Below are 13,056 nucleotides of genomic sequence, written 5' to 3' on the forward strand. Positions count from 1 at the left end.
CAGTCTTACAGGATGTGTATTACCAGCTCTGTTTTACAAATGAGACTCAGAGAAGTTGTGTGAGCTGCCCAGGATCACACAGCCAGTAAGGGACAGAACCAGGGTTTAAAGTCAGGCTCACATACTTAAAAACAAATGGCTTATATTCAGTTAAGTAATTTTTATTCCTATAAATTCAGTGTGGAATTCTAGAGGATGACACAGATAGACATAAATAGGCATGGATTTGTAAACCTGATTCTAACAACAAAAGGTAAATAAAAACAGAATGCACTTTGTTCAGGTGGAAAATAACTTCATATTGTCTTCTTTTTGAGTGAGGAGACTGAGCTCCATAGACGTCTGCCCCAGGTGAATCAGAAACATTGGCTACAATGAGGTCCCATAAACTGGTGATGCCTAATACACACTTTTATGGAGACCAGAACAACTAGCATAGCTCACCAGGGCTTGAAAAGGCAAGAGAGTTATTTATAACAACAATAACAGCTGATCCTAAGTATTTGTGTGCCAGTTAAATTTATTCTAGGAAATCTTATAATTACTGAGTTCAGTAGCTATCACCTTGGCCTCTTCAACTGAAGCCATAGTTTAAAATTTACATTTCAAAAATCTCCATTGAAGCTAAGAATAGAAAAATAAGAGGGTTGCCCTGGAGTGGCATCTCAGGGCAAATTTGGCTCATTCCCTGAAGAAATAAAACTTAACACTGGTTTAAATGAAATAAAACTGTCCATAAAAAAAATCTTTCTAAGTAATATATTCTGCCATTTAATGGAACTTATCAGAACGTGAAAACTGTTCTTGAAAGCATTTCCATGAATTCCTTAACCTAAAAACTTCCAGAGTGAAAATGAATGCATTTTTTAATTTTGAGCTTTTTTCCCAGAAAAGTTGGTTATCGAAATTTATCACCTATGAACTTGAACAATAGAAAAAATTTATAAACCTTATATATATATATATATATATATATATATATATATATATATATATATATATAGAGGGGCTGGGTAGAGATTCTTCTATTCAATTATAAAAATAAATTTTTTATAATTATAGAAAATATTTTTTTTCTTTAAAGAAGGTTTTCTTCTTTTAATGATAAAGGAGTAAATGCTTTTTTATAGAAAATCTGGAAAAGAGAAAAAAAATTTTAAAAATGGAAAAGAAAAAGACTTTTGTCCCACTGCTCCCAGAGACGATCATGGCTGATTTGTTGGTGTGTTTCTTTTTGCTTTATTTTGTGTTTTCTAAGCTTGGTTTTTATTTTTTCTGCATATGCTGTTATTTATCTGACCCTTGTTTTGTTGTAAACAGTGCTGGTGACCTGGCAGATGGAGCTCCTGGGAACAGCAGAAGGCTGAGACGCTGTCCACGCTGCCATCACAGGTCAGTTATTTCTCATCTCTGGGCCATTTATGCAGGCTGGTTCCGAGAGTCCGAAAGAAAGCAACAAAGCCTCTGTCTGCAAAAATGCAGAGAGCCACATATTTTGCATACAAGGTCAACGCCCAGGGTCCAAACTCCTTAGCCAGCCAGGAGCCTTAAGTTCAACGCACCTGAACTAGGTGATTTTAAAGACCCCTTGGCAGCTTACAATTCTGCCTTCTTAGAGAGTCTGTCACATGTCCCCATTTATTACTTAAATCCCTGGGAGTTCTGAGTAGGAAGTGAAGAGTTCAGAGGCTTCCCGCAACACTGCCTGGGCCCCTCACTACGGTCTGCTGCGCCATGTCTGTGAATCTTGCAGTTAGGTTGTAGGAAGGGGCAGTCAGCAGGCTTTCTGCATGTGATCCTTAAGTCCACACAGCTGGGGACACCCTCAGATTAAAAGTCTATTTGGTTAAGGTCAGGAGAAAAGAAGCCATCAGTCAAAGGGTTTTGTTTTTTCTGTCCCTGATAAATGGCCCCTTTCTTTACATGCCCAGGCACACATTTGACACTACCCAGGCATGATGGTCACACCCAGGCCCTGACCTCACAAGGTCCAGGGGCAGCAGGACCAAGACTAGGTCCAAGAGCTGCCAACCTCCAAACTCTTGGCCACAGCGCATGGTAACTCTGGCACACCCTGACTCCTCTGGGGACGCAGCCAAGCCAGCACCAGGTAGCACAGGACAGGGAGGTCATTCAGGAACAGAGCTGGTGTGGGCAGTCAGGGCAGAGGGCCTAGTGGGCCCACTGGGGACCCAGATGAACAGTGCCCTGGGAGGGTCTTCTAAATGGGAGTCTGGAAGGAGGGAGAATGGGGTAGAAAGAAACAAGGAAGCTTCTACTTGCTAAGAACTCACTGCCCCTGAAACTACGGATTCAGCACTTCTACTATTCCAGTTCTCAGTGAACATGTGAGATAGGCATTACTCAGCCATTCACCCAACACTGATGGGTACGGACTGCTGGCTCCGTGCCCAACCCTAGGGAAACGGCAGTGAACAGACACCAAGCCCCCGCTGCCGTGGAGCTCACCTCCTAATGGTGGGAGCAGACAAGGAAGACATGGACAAATCAGTCTATAGGGTGACAGGTGACAGGGTCCCAAAGGGAAGCTAATGCTGGTTCCCAAGGGGCGGCAATGACAGTGCAGTGGACACCTGCCTCAGAGCTGTGTGGCACTGGGGCCAGGCCCAGCAGGGTGCAGCCTGTGGGGAGGCGTGCCGGTGTCTGGGGCCCACTGCGGGACCCAGGGAGGGCGTGGCAGGTTATTACAGGCCACGCTGGGCACGTTGGATGTTGTTCTGAGTATAGGTTGAGATGGGGACCACCAGGGGCTTTTAAGCAAAAGAGTGACGGGAATCTGGTTTCCATTGTGAACGCATTGCTCTGGCCCGTGGGTGGAGAATTAGACCACAGGAAGGCCTGGGAGTGCAGAGGGGGGAATATGACCCCTTATTCAGTGGCTCAAGGATGTACCCTCAAAAATTGGATGGCATCATGACCACCTAGAATCTCTGAGTGACTTCTCTTTGCCTGTCGGAGAGAGTACGTGGGGCAGACGAGATCCCGCACGAGCTGCGTCGGCCTCCCTTCCCAAGTCCCCCGTCTGCCCTGCTGCCTATGGGCTCCTCTCCTGAGTCCTCATGTTCCTCAGCCTTTCATGTCTTCCCTTCACAGCCTTAACCATCTTTACTCAGAGGAGCCACTCTCGTCCCCAACAGACCCAGCCAGGTGTGTGGGGTCCCTCGCAGGCTACCTCCACCCTGGCAGCTTCCTCACCTTCGGGGATCCCTGCTATTTGGTGGCTTCCCCTCTGGGCTCTGGAATATGCAGGGCACGTTGGTTTCTCTCGTTCACCCATGAGCACCTGGGCCCGGGGCACAGTCAGGCATGTAACAGGATTCCTTGATAATTAGTAAAGTGTGAGCTGAGCAGAACACTTACCCAAGATAACACAGCTAATAAGCGGGAAGATCTGGGTTCACCCTTCTGATTCCAACCTCCTTATAGCCTCAGGACTTGAGCTCAAGTCTTAGCTTATTTAGCTCCAGCTCATGAATGAGCCACTTCATTTTTCTGGCCTTTGATTTTTCCAATGATAAAAAGGGAGGATCAGACACCGTGTGCCTTTTCCAAGCTACCTGCCCTGCAGATGCTCCCCAGATTCATCTGACCACCAGGGCCTCCTGGGCCCTGGGTACTTTTTCCTGGCCTCACACAGCAGCACCACAGCATCAAGGGTGACATGGGGTCCAGGCCCTGTGTGTGTGGTTTGTCAAGAGCTGGTGATTCTTATCACCAACTAAGTTTTAGAAACATGTTTCAATGGGACCACTTCTCACAGGAGGGTCCCAAAAGAGATGGTCAAGGAGGAAGTAAAATCACTATTACACTGATTATTTCAACCCTAACAGCTCCTCCTCAAACATCTCCTCCCTTTTATAAAAAGAAACTGTAACTGAAGCTTGGTATTTATTTATGTGAATTATTTTGGGGGCCTAACGGAAGGTTCCTTAATTTCCCCTGAGTGTGTGATGTCTGCGCCACTCTAAATAGCACTGCCCTGATGAGCACCGACTAAGTCTAAATGCGGGATTCCCTAAAAAGAGCCGAAGCAAAGGTGGGGACACTCTCAATGGCCCTGAAAGGAGAGGCAGAGGCTCAGAGAGGTTAACAGGTTATCTGAAGGCACACAGCTGGTAGAGATGGAACCAGACCCAGCTCTCTGTGCCCCTGGCTGATATTTTTCTTTCTGAACCACAGGAGTGTGCCAGAGCAAGGTGGACTCTGCACAGAAAACTGTGATGCTCACTCACACTTCAGAGTAAAGGTGACCCCAAAACACCACCCCAAGAGCAATGCATGGCACATGGTAGGCACTCAAAAGGCAGGAGTTAATTGACAAACCAACCCTACCCTCTTCTCCTCCTGATCCTGGAACAGGGCACTTTCCAGACTGTTTCATTTGCTGCCTTGTTGGAGTAAATCCACGGGACACTGAAGAGGAGTTCCCACTAATCAAACAGAAATAGGTTTGATGATTGAAAAAATAATCAGTGCGGAGTCAAGGGACGCAGACACTCTCATTCAGCCATTTTCTTACCTCCCAGAACCTGTTTCCTAATCGGGAAAATGGGAGTGACGCCTCCATCATTGTGTTGTCGGTGAGGATTAAGTGAGATGAGCTTAGTACCCGGCGCACAATCGGTCAGCGTTGGGTAGATGAAAGAACAGACAAACGCAAGGCAGGGAGGAATGGTTGGTCGGCCCTGGGTTGGGAATTTGTCCCCCCTCCTCCCAGCCTCTTGTTCTCTCTAACCACTGTGTAGCAACTACAGCTAAACCTTTCCTGAATGAAGAGTCTGTGCTTGGTGGGAGGAGCCACATCATACTAATAAACACATTACACTGATAAAGGTAGAAATGAATGGCCAATAAAGAAACCCCCAAAGAACCCACTATCTTCTATTGAAAATGATATATTGGCATTTTATTAGTTATGAGGAAGTTTGGCTAAAGTAGCAGAAAAACCGAAAACCACAGCAGCATAAGCCACATAGAGGTTTATTTGTCACCCGTGATCACAGTGGCAGAAGGAAGCCAGCATAGGGCTGGAGTCCACTGTTCCTTCTGGGCTGCTGTGTGGCTGTGCCTGCCTTCCGTTTTCAAGGTCAGCTGCTGGCCTAAGGTGGCTGCTGGAGCTCTAGCCGTCAGTGCCGACTCTAGCCAGCGGGTGGGAGGAAGAGATGAAGAGGGCTGTATGTTTTCCCTGTGGTGGTTAATTTTCTGTGTCAACATGATGGGCTATAGGTGCCTAGATTAAACATTGTTTTTGGGTGTGTCTGTGAGTGTGCTTCCTGGTGAGATTAGCATTTGAATCTGTAAAGTAGACTGTCCTGCCCAGTGTGACTGGGTATTGTCCAATCTCTGAGAGCCTGGCTAGAACAAAAGGTGAAGGAAGGAGGACTTCACTCCTATTTTTCCTGCTTGGCCTGGGACACTTCAGTCCATCTTCTCTTGCTCATGGGCTGAGATTTACTGTAGCAGCTGCCTGGCTCCTCAGGCCTGCGGACCCAGACTGACTGACAGCACCACCAGCTTTCCTCGGGGCTCCAGCCTGCAGATGGCAGATCGTGGAACTTCTCAGCCTCTGTAATCATGTGAGCCAATTCCTTGAAGTAAATCTCTATGTAGATACCCTACTGGTTCCGGTTCTCTGGAGAACCCTAACTAATGTCCTCTAAGGACATTTCCCAGAGATTATGCGTGCCACACCTGCAGAATTATGTTTGGCCAGAATTTATGGGCACACCTAGCCCCAGGGTAGGCTGGGAAAGGTGTTAGTCACTGAAGGAGGCCATGCTCACTGCTTAGTTCAAGATCTCAGAGTAAAAGAAGAAGGGGAGAATGGGTGTTGGGGGACAAGGAGCTGTCTGGGCCAAATCCTTAATACTTATGTGCTATTTGAATACTAGTTAAGGCCATGTTCTTTCCTAAGCCAGTCATTTTTAAATGTTGAGTTGGGGCAGAGAATTTTCTTAAATGAAAATCTGATTTTGTAGCCCACCATGTGTGACTGGCATCTCGGTATTCTCTCTCAACCTCGCACAGGCTGGGGAGCCAGACCACGGCCTGTGCAAACCCTTGGGCTCCATGCATCACAGTGAGGGACCCACTCTTAGGCTGTGAGCCCTGTGGGAGGACGTGTCTGGTAATGAAGGGTTAAAAAGGTTTTTGTCAAGTATTAGCATGTAATATACACATTACTGTTATGCTGCTTGTTTTACAGAGTAGAACCTGAGACTTGGAGAGAGCAAGTGATTTGTCCCAGGTCATGGAGCCAGACAGTCCGAATGCTCCCCACCCCTCCCCACCGCCTCTCATTCCATGGCCAAGGGGCCCAGTCTGGGCTTTCCCCAGCTATCCTATTTTCCACTCCTGTGAGACTGAAGGAAAGACCCTTGAGCTGAGGATTCTGGCATCCTTGGTCCTCATCTTCCCCCTCCAGCTCCAGCCTAGTGAGTCCCATCCCCTGCTCTGCCACCAGCAGCAAGGGCCCTGAGAACAGGGGCTTGTGGAAAGAAGAGAGCAGATGGGGAAGATTAGAGTGTGGCTGTGTGAGAGGGGAGGGAACAGGTGGAGGCTGCACTGGCCCACCCTGCGCTGGTGACGTCTCCATGTCCCTCAGGAGACTGGCCACGGCCACCACGCAGGGCGTTCTGGAGGCAGATGTGAGGGCAGTTGTGCATGGCACGGATGCTAAGGCAAGCCTTTAGGGGTGGAAGACCCAGGTTTATTTGGGTTACATTGGGTTTTAATGGGGAATCCCTGTGCCCAGCTCTCAGTGATGGGTGGGCTAGAGATTGGGAACCATTGGGCCGGGTGCTCTCTGGGAAGCCCAGTGACCTCACTCCAACCTGAGCCACGGGGGTGCCCAGGAGCTGGGAGACCCAGGGGGGTCGCTTTACTGACACCAGTGGTTCTGAAGCAGGGAGCCTTTGTGGAGGGTGACTGGCAACGCTGGTCTCCATGGCCTCTTGCTGACTCTGAAGTCAGAGTTGAGGGAGTGCCTAAATCATATCCTAGAAACCGGAGCAGCTGAGCCCCGGCTCAGTGCTGACCCTGAGAGGAGAGAGGGTGTGCTTGACCTGTTTTAAGTCCTCCTTTCTTCCTCCTGTCTGAAAAGACAGAGACGCGTGTGGCCTGGGCAAAGCAGTGGTTTTGAGGCAGAGAGACCTGAGATGTAATCACTCATCCCCTAGTGGCCGATGCTGTGACATCAGAGGAGATGCCAGCCAGTGTGTGACAGATGCCCAATAAATGCCTGCTGAAAAATAATAAATGTCCAGCCCTGCACAAGTCTTTTTGTGCATTAATTCACTGAATAGCCTCACAATTTGTTCAGGTGACATGATTAGGAAATACCAGGCTGTCTGCCTCCAGGACACACTTGGAAGTCCTCTAATGTAACAGGTGGATATACACAGTCTCTTGGAGGCTGTTCCCTCATGGGTGGGTGGCTGGTGCAGATGCAGAAAGCTGGAGACAAAGTCAATGGCAACGCTGGGACTGGCCCCAGGGTGGGCATGGCTGGTGCAGTGGTGGGCGAGTCCCTGGAAGGCCATAGCCAGAGGGGAGATAACTTCACTGGGGCAGAGAAGGACAGGAGACAAGCTGGGCCGGGGTTGGAGTGGGGATCATCAGGTGGTGCCTTCCCCTGGTCATTTGGTCCTGCCCAGTTTCAGGGGGCCTCGCACCTGCATTCTACAGAGAGGGGCAGTGGTGGGTATAACCAGGAGGCACATTTCATCAAAATGCCCTCAGGAGAAGGATGGGCAGCGCTAGTCTGGTGTCCCTTTAACAGAGGCAACATTAAGGAGAGAGGCGCTCCCCTGTCTCCAAATGCCTTCAAGGGTGTAGAAAATCATCAGCAGCCCAGCACAGGACAGCCATGCGGGTGAGCAGCAGCCCCCAGCCCACCGGCCTCACTGAGGGCAGAAGGGCCAATGCACAGGCGCTGGCCAGACTCGGGGTCACCGGTCCCCTCACCCCCATGGCCCAGGTGTAAGAGAGGAAGAAGGACCTTACTGGGTGAGCCCGGGATACACAACAGGAATGCCACGAGCCTGTGATGAGATCTGGGGTGAGAAGTTCTGAGACCTGGCAAGTTAATTTGGGAACATTAACCCACATTATTGGTTATATCCTTTTAACAGAGGGTGTCCCCAAGGAGAAAGCGATACTCCCCAAGTCTATGAATGCCCCAGGGGCCCATGTGGAACAAACGGAGAATGAGGAAGAGGCAGATTGCCAACCTGGGGTGGAGAATGGAGGGCACAGGGTGCAGGCGGGGGGCAGGGAATCCCCAGAGCAACACGGAGTGGCTTCCCATAAGTCGCCTGGAGGGAATAGTTATGAGCAATAAAGGTATTTCCACTTCAATGAAAATCTGGACATGGCTTCAGCAATACTCCCCCAATCATGTTCTTTCACAAAATCCTCGTAACAACTCTGAAATAAGTGCTGTTATTCCCATTTTGTTGACAGTAACACTGAAGTTCTGAGATCAGACAAGAGGCCAGAATCACACATCATGCGGTAGATGTAGGCTTTGAACCCAGGTCTGTTTGGCCCCAAAGTCTTGTTCTTCCTTCCATACCTATGTCACATTTTCACCTGGAGCTGATCCTGCAGGGAACATACTTATCATATCAAAAAGGGTTTGTAGAACCTGGAGCTGTGGAGCAATGCCCCCCAAGTGCATAGTTACTCAAAATGTCTTTGGAACACGGCACGCAGAGTCATCTGTCGTGTGTGTGGCTCCAAGGAGCATCCAGAAAGCTGGTGCAGAATGGAAGCTGACTCAGAGAAGGGTAGCTGGGAGCTTAATCTAAGCTCTTACAAGCCTCTTAATGATATCTAGACACTAACCCTGAGTGACACTGCAGGCTTTCCTGGCTCTAATTGAAGACTCAGGATGGACTGAGTAACAAAGCTGTCAACCAGCATGACAGGGTGTCTATTCACAAGTAATTGAACAGTCATTTCCTAAATTTAAGTATTAAGAGTCCTAGAATCACAATCTCACACAAGCTCCCCACTGGTGGGGAATGAATCACAGACCACTGGATGATGGGAAGAATCTCAGAGCTTCTGTTCTCGGATGAGAGGACTGAGGCCCAGAGGCAGCAGGTAGCTCCCCGAGTCTGTGTATCCATCTAGAGGCACAGCCAGGTTTAGAGCTTCCAGCTCCTGAGCCTAGTTTGCACGTAGCATCGGTCCACAGACCTGGGCTAAAGGGATTTCCACTATATGAAAATCAGGATGTGACTTCAGAAACATTGGCCTGGCCATTTACTTTTTTTAAATTTGATTTTCTCCGTAGTTCTTAGTGCCATACGAAGTGTTCATTTGTGTACAGATTTTCCTGTCTTCCAAACTAGACAGTAAGCTCTGGCCCTCCTCTGTCTTCTTCCCTACTGTGTCCCGATCACTTGGGGCAATGTCTGGCACATGTGGAAGGTTTGCAATAAATATCTGCAGAAAAAAGGATGGGAGTGAGAAGAGAAGAAAGAAGGAAAAGAAATCAGCATCCATTAGGTGCCAAGTACTCTATTTAGGGTCACAATTAATTTTCTCTGTGTATTAATGTATACCTCACTTTACTTCTAAAATACCTGGGTGGGGGGGGGCACTGTGGCACTGTTTAAGTCCATTTACAGTGAGGAAACGGGTTCAGAGAGGTAAAGTGACTAGTCTGAAGTGACTCAGCCAACGCATTGCAGGATTTGAACCCAGGTTAGGGCACCTACACCATATACATTCATTCAGCATATATTAATTGAGTGCCTACTTTGTGCTAGGCACAGTTCTAGGCTCATGGGATATTTGTGAACAAAACAGATAAAGACTACTACTTGCAGAACTGACAGTTTGCAGGAATCTAACATTCCAGTGATGTGTAACAGGGAAAGGGCAGCAGGCCCTGATGTGCGGTGTGCAGGCAGCAGATCTTCTGAGGCTGCCTTGGGCTGAGCTCCATGCCAGTTCCATGTCATGCTTCCCCATCTGCCGCAGGGAGCCAGGGGCCTGCAGGACAGGGGAGCACTTGGCACTGAGCCTCTTCCCTGCCCGCTCACATGGGGGTCTTGGGGGTTGGGGCTCTTCTGATCAGAGGTGAAAGATCAGGGAGCTGATGGAACAGTTCACTCTTATGAATTTTTAGGCATATTCATAGCTATTTGGAGCTCCAAATTTTATACCAAATTTGGGCAGGAGGCCACACTCCCCAGATCTATGCAGTACCTTGGAGCTCCAGGTTCTCAGGGCTCTGTACAAATTTGGAGGTGATGGTGGCAAGGATGCTGGTGTGTCTGCTGGGCAGCAGAAAGCCTTCCTTGGGGAGACTGTGGGCACGGCTGTCAGAGCAGGAGCCTAGGAGCATGCTGGGTCTGAGTGGGGGGTGACTGTCCATGACAGGCTGGGTAGGAAGCACTCCCTTGGGCACTCCCAGAAATAGCTCATAGGTACTTTAGGTGGCATCTGATTTCCTGCTTAGGTAGGTGGAGATGGGCAAAATGGAGTTTTTCTAACTGGGACATAAATGTAAGTGAAACTTAATTTTGTAGGCCCAGGATGTTAAGGCTAGAAGATGTTTCTCACATAAAATAATTACACTTTTCTCACCAGCAGTTGTGAAGAGAGAGGCAAAATAAAGAAAGGTTAGAGATAATAGATTATGCTAAAGGTCTGAGCCCTTCAACCTACAGGAAAAGGCCTAACAGGAGACCAAGACCCTCATAAACCCGCCCCTGAGCACCCATGCGCAGTAGGTCCTGTTAGGCTCCCCTCCCTGCATGCCGTGCACCTGTCTCCTCCCCAGCAGTCCTTCCAGGAGGTCTTCCTAAAACTAATGTCACACTATTACACCTCTGCTCTACGACCTGGGATGGTTCCCCCATTGCCTGTAGGTGGTCTAGATTCCTCAGCATGGCAGATGAACCTCTTCACATCCTGACCCCTTCCAACCTCCTGCTCTAGATTCATCTCTCATCATTCATTTTCTCTAATGTTGTGTTCCAGGCGCATTGCCATCCAGCCCCATGATTTAATTGACTGGATGTGAATACATCCGGGCATGCTGGTTCCTTTTCTCGAATGTCCTTGTTCTCCGTTTGGTGAACTTCTCATTCCAAACACTTAGCGTGAGCACCGTGGTCCCTGGGAAGTTCCTCCTGCCCCCCCTACCCCCCACCCCCGGGATTGAATGAGCATTCTTTGTCTTCTTCATGCCTGTATTTGCCTCATTCTCTCCCTCTGTTGAAGTGTCTAGAATTCAGAGTGGCGTTTAGCTGTTTCCCTCACAAGATGGCATATTCTTGAGTGCTGGATTTGCTGGTGATCATCTCCAACTGACTATACAAAACTATACTAAAAACTCATTTGGTGAACAAAGGGAAATGTGTGTGTGAGCTCTGGTAGCTTCCAAGCAATATTATATAAAGCCAGCAAGATACTTAATGTTTTAATCCATTTAAAAAAAATCTACATTTATGCCCAAAACTCTATTATGAACAAATCTCAAAATGTTAAGTAAAGACAGGATCTGACCCTGCAGTCTCATGATTCCCTGACTCACCTTCCCCTAGTCCCAGCCCCCAGCAATTTGCTCAGAGGCAGCAACTTCAAACATACAAGCTGTGTGGTGAGTTAGCCCTGCCACCATGAGAATGGAGAGGAGGGCATGTACTGGACAGTGAAGGAGAGGGAGGTGGTGAATGTGGTGGATTCGTCAATGAGGTGTCAACAGAAAACAACTCTGGCCAGTCTTAGTCAGAAAAGGAACAAATCAGAAAGGTGTTAGATGGCTCCTGGCCTTGTCAGGAGGCTAGAGAACAGAATCAGAACCAAGGGCAGTGGGCACAGCCTGGTCAGGACATAGCTGCTGGCACCTGGTACTGCCCACCACCACCTGGGACCCTCTGATGGTCTGATTGGCCCCTATTTGCTGCATTACCCACCCAGAGTCAAAGTCACAGGCAGAGTGACCCACTGGCCAGGCTTGGGTAGGGCCATGCCGTGGGTGCATGACAGGGATGCGAGGACGATCTTTGGGCTTTTGTGGTAGGAGGTGCGGGATTGTAACCCACTCTATTCCCCACAAATGGGAGTTTGTCCCAGCCAGCAAAGGGGGTGCATGTAAGTCAGCTCAACACATGACATATACTTAACAGGGGTAAGGGTGAATTTCTCTCCTGGGAGACAACTTAGAGCCATTAATTAAAATGGAAAACTCTGGAGAAGGAACAAACCTGTATTTTTTTGGAAAACAGCAAGAGGAAGAATACTAACTTGGTTTCCCTTTCAGACGTGTTCTAGTTCTCTTGGTGCACGTGAGGGTCAGTCGGACACATTCGGACACGGTGGTGATGAACTGCGGAGATGATGTAGCCCCCTTACACTCCACAGTACAGTTCTACCAAACAGCTGCCTTCCTGGGGCAGGGGGATAGAGGGCACGTATCAGAGCCATCCCGTAACCCGCAGCTCCCGTGTCTTCAGATATCACTTTATCCAGCTCACCCAAGCGGCCACAGATGGTGAGATGAGAGAGAGCAGGGTAGGAGTCTAAAGAAGGCTCACCCGCCAGCCCTGCATACAGTCTGAGGTGGAGTGGTCAGAAGGAGAGAACTGGCTCTAACCGGAGCCCTCCGATGGGTGGGCACCATACAGGCTTTATGTCACTCATGCTCTCAAAATCCAGCAGTTTAAACAGTGTTGGTGCCATTTTACAGGTGAGAAAACTGAGGCTCACAGGAGCTGGGCAGCCCGTCCAGGGTGGCCAGGAATTAGGTGTGCCAGGGTGAAATTCAAACCCAGCTTGGCTGATTCCAGAGCCCATGTTCCTGTCTGGGCCGTAACCGAGTGGGACTAACTTCACATCCTTTGCTGGTCCTTACTTATTAAACTTTTGAGGCATTTACCATTTTCCTTCCATAAGAACTAAGGTGATAAAACGAGGCAGGAAGAGATGGTGACGGCTCTCTCTCCTTGGTTGCTAACCAGTCTTTCACCCCACATTCACGTCAGCCCTTGGGCCTCAACCCCAGCAGCCCCCAAT

The 13,056-nt window shown here is 48.8% G+C and overlaps 1 protein-coding gene across 3 annotated transcripts in view; it reads left to right on the plus strand.

The window, feature by feature from the left end:
- The first annotated feature begins 1,367 nt into the window (after window positions 1–1,367).
- The window catches only part of PROM1 (prominin 1), a 115,544-nt gene continuing 103,855 nt past the window's right edge, over window positions 1,368–13,056 (plus strand). The window contains exon 1 of one of the 3 annotated variants that reach the window (XM_073237813.1): window positions 1,368–1,392. The gene's annotated coding sequence lies outside the window, so the exon portion shown is untranslated. Of the gene's footprint in view, window positions 1,393–5,389; window positions 5,598–13,056 lie in introns of those variants that run through there. The other 2 variants (XM_073237814.1, XM_073237807.1) reach the window with 2 other exon arrangements.

This window comes from Manis javanica, chromosome 5, assembly GCF_040802235.1.
Source record: "Manis javanica isolate MJ-LG chromosome 5, MJ_LKY, whole genome shotgun sequence".
In the NCBI taxonomy this organism is placed as follows: Eukaryota; Metazoa; Chordata; class Mammalia; order Pholidota; family Manidae; genus Manis; species Manis javanica.